Raw genomic sequence first — 4,371 nt, forward strand, 5'->3', positions numbered from 1 at the left:
AGGATTTCCAACGAGCTATCTTGGGCTCAATTTGGACTTCGGGAAGTGCCTCAAAATCAGCTCCAAAGTGGCGCGACGCATAGAGGATTTTTGCCTATTTTTCACTGTACAGCTCAGAAATTCGCCCAGTTTTGACCAGTTTTTCTTTTTGATGTTACTCTTGATCTTTCATGATGTAATTTGATAACCATGATGTAATATTGGCACATTCTTACTTGTTTTAGAGGATTCATTCACTAAAAAGTGAAAATTAAATGAATGAATAAGTTTCCTAGCATATAGGGCAAGTTGTTTCATTGGCTATTTTTCAGTTCCTTGTTTAAAATTGGTTGAAACAGCTCCTAGAATGATGAGCTAGACCCCTAGAGGCATGGGAAGGAGTTAGGCTTGTCTATATCATGTAATTTCTCAGTCATTTTCAAGGTTGGACATTTGGGATTGCTTGGCACTCCATTGTACATCTGAATTTCTGCATTTTTGGCAAAGGAAAGACCAGGGTTTTGCAGCACTTGTTGGGATCCTTGTGGCTTTGTGTTTTGATGGTGTTTTTCTTCATGTAATTGTAAGTTCATTGATGTTTTATGTATGCCATTTCCCTTCTCTTTGCTTCTGAAATTAAAAAAGTTAAGTGACAAAGGTAGAATCCATGAGTTTGTTGTGCTCTGCCTGTAGTTTTGTTTAATTCTCAATGTTTTCTTCAGTTTGAGGAGGATTCTTGATACCCTCATGCCCTCTTCAGCTCCTCAACGGTCTTTTCCATCCATTCATTTAATCTAAAGCATCAAAACTACTGCCTACCTCGCCCCAACCGGAACTCTGCAAAAATTTGGCCTCATCCTCGAACCCAAAATTTTCCTGTCCCTTTTTTCCAACAAAACCCTTAAAAACTCAAATCAAATCCTTGCACTTCATACCTAGCCTAAGATCAGTTGTTAAATCAGTCATCTCAAGCCCCATCGATTATCTTCGCTTAGATTGACCCGGAGAGAGCCCTCTCCTGTCCTCGTAGGGCTAGCTACGAGGCTGAGCGTGGTTTGATGTGGACCTAGGACCTTGTCTTTTCAGCCTGAGGCAAATCTAGGCTCTAACATAGTGGATGGACCCATCGACTTGGGTTCTGATTTGGGCGATGAGACAAAGATTTCATCAGATGTGGTACCAAAAATGAAAAGGAGAACAAATGTGGCATGGCTCCAAGAACTCGAAAAAAAAACCAAAGCATTCAGGTGAAGAATGATGAACCAAGGAGGTTCCTACAAGAAGTAGAGAAGGAGAAATAAAGGTTGCAACATTAGTTACAAGCCAAGGAGGAGGCCTTGGAAAAGTTGAAACATAACAAGCCTAAGGTAAAAAGTGATTCTTCAATTTTATGTGCTTTTTATGATGATGATTTCGCTGCCTTTGAGAAACATACTATAGGAATTAGATCAAAATTATTGAAGAAAATGGGGTATCAAGGAAAGGGCCTCGGCATTAATGGCCAAAGCATTGTGAATCCCATCAAAGTGGAGGAATTGACTCATTATGTAGGACTTGGATATGTCAAAAAAGAGGTTGGGGAATGCTCCAAGACAACCAACGACCGACAAACAACATTTGATGAGAGCACTTCATCACATTCCAGTGATAATGAGGGTTCCACGAGCACTTATCAAAGGTGCACTAAGAGAAAGCGTTCCAAGACAATCCAAAAAGTTTGGAGGAGAAAGAATCATTGTAGCTACTGCAATGAGTATGAACACCAGAAAGTCGCGTGCCATACACTCCAAGCCTAGAAAGAACCCATGAAGAAACCAGCTGGAGAATATGTTAAACAAGAAAATATGCTACAGGGAGATGACCCATTCGCTTTATTGAGTAAGAGATGGTTTTACTAAAAATAGTAGTGTGTCATGGCCGAATCTTGTAAATCGTACGTTGCGGATAATTGTAAAAGTGATGATGTATTTTCCATCACTTATTAAGGTAACAATGCTGTTTTTTTCCCTTTGTTGATAATTGGGGTATGTATTTCTATTATGATGTAAACTTGACCAAAGAGTGTGTGTTATAAACTCTTGGAAAGTATGGGGTTCTTTGATTCATGTGTGGATTTGTATGTGATTGCAAAGAATGTACTAGATTTTCATGGAATGCAAATATTGAAGGTGTGGCTTTATAAAGAGACAGACAGTGTGAAGGATGTGTGTATGCTTTTGGAGGACCAAAATATCCTCAGTGGGGAAGAATGATCTTGGTGGATCCAGAAATAGAAGTGGCCTTGAAAATAGCTCAAAAATAAAAGTCCTCATAAGGAAGTGAAACTAGGACCAAATCGTAGTTCTCACCACCCTGATTCCAACAGTGTGAATGACACTCAAATCCAAGTTCGTACGCTCAAGTTATAGCTGGTCAAAGTTTTGGTCAAACTTGGCCAAGTGGTAGTCCTAATGAGGAAACAAATTGGTAGAATCTCGGTGCACAAAATTTGGTGGTCAGAATAGGCGAATTTGTTTCCTAATTAATTTGTCCAATAACCCTTATTTTCCGGCAGGAAAATTTGAACCATATAGTTGAAAAATAAATAAAATATATATAAGTTGGGGTGGCGATCTGCCACCCACACCATCCCCAATGACCCAACAATATTGCATATATATATATATATATATATATATATATATATATACATAAAAATTATTAAAAAGGGTTGGCGGCCACCCCTGGCGGACTCGCCAACCTCGACGGAATCTGCATTATACCATATGTTAAAACATTGCCAACATATATGTATTATCGCACTGATCGTTACCACAACATACCATATATGCTTCGGCGGGTGTCGAACCCACTCGCCTTAACCGCCGGTCAGTCCGCTGGCGGAGCAAAATTTAACCAAAAAACATATAACAAAACAACCACCGCACCATAAAACACATACCATATGCCATGTTGGTCGGGTGGGGGTTGGAACCACCGACCTCCCCCACCAACTTTAACCTTTGTTGCCAATGGGCCAATGACCCCACATTAAAATTAACATCGCTAATTTATATTTAAATCTTCATTCACCCATTCGAACATGATCGACGGTGGAGGAGTTGCGGAACCATGAGCGGCTAGAAGAGGGCGAAACCCTGAGCTAGGGAATCTCTTGGATGCTGAAAAGATTCCCTTAGGGGCTTGAGGTTCCACTGTTAGAATTTGACAAATTTATAGTCATTTTAATACGATTTCGTGACATGAATCCAATAGTGATGTCATTTTATGCGCCCGAGCTCTGTAATTTTCATCCATGACAGAGATTGGAGGTATAAGGGTCATTTTCGTAAAGTTGCTTGTAATTGATTTCTTTGATGCCACTTAATGAAAGAAGGCATCCCCACTTTTGAGCAGGGCCTAGAGACATAGCCCACATTGGGTGAACTCTGTAATCAAATCATTGTGTCTTTGATATCGTGTTTTCTTATGATTTCCACTTGTTTTTCATGTGTTTAAGTTACTTGGTTATGTATGCTGTTTTATATGCAATTCTGAATGCATCCTTGAAGTTAAAAGATTTGGATCACTCCAAAATTGGAAGACCAAACCCGATTTTTCTATTATATTTTGTTATAAAAGTTTGTCTTATATGAGATAGGTGTTCCTTGATCTCCATAGTATCCCTGGTTGTCTCTAAAAGTAATTGTGTGTACATTGTATGATATTCCAATGATATTGAAACATTCCAACATTTAAATATGTAAATGATTTATTAGCATGTTTACATCTGTGATCTATTTCTCCATGACTATAAAATTCTTCTAACTATAAGCATACACATGTATGGATCTTAAGTTTGTGTTTTCTTATCTTCATGGTGTATTTTTCTATGGGCATAATTGAATGAATTTGATTCTTACCAATAACTTTCATGACACTGTGTGCATGATAATTTGGTTGGTTTCATTTTGAGGTCTTAATTTAAACATTAACAAAATTTTGATTTTGAGATTTCCTGCATTTTTCCATTACGATACTTTTATTGATTGAAATTGTTGTCTATGAACACCATCAAAATCTCTCCTTTCTTCTTTGATAGAAACAAAGACAATCACAAACTAATGCTAGGGGGGAAACCTAGTATTTAATATTCTAAATCACCAGTTTGATGGGTCATAAAAAACAAACAAAACTAGGACAACGTTGGTAGACAAGAGAACAAAATTGGAAAATGGTGGTTTAGGATGAAATTTCAAATTCACAGAAAAATAGTTCAAAATTAAATCCTTTGTTGACAGGCAGTAGTCCTAAAGTAGACATATAATTCAAGTGATTTATGGGAGCCTAGGGTATCTCCACATTTTGGGTCTCGACACTAGCATCACACCTTGTCGTAGTAGATTTGACAAT

This window comes from Pinus tabuliformis, chromosome 8 (genome assembly GCF_031772625.1).
Source record: "Pinus tabuliformis cultivar Carrire ecotype Pingquan chromosome 8, CPIR1, whole genome shotgun sequence".
NCBI classification, from domain to species: domain Eukaryota; kingdom Viridiplantae; phylum Streptophyta; class Pinopsida; order Pinales; family Pinaceae; genus Pinus; species Pinus tabuliformis.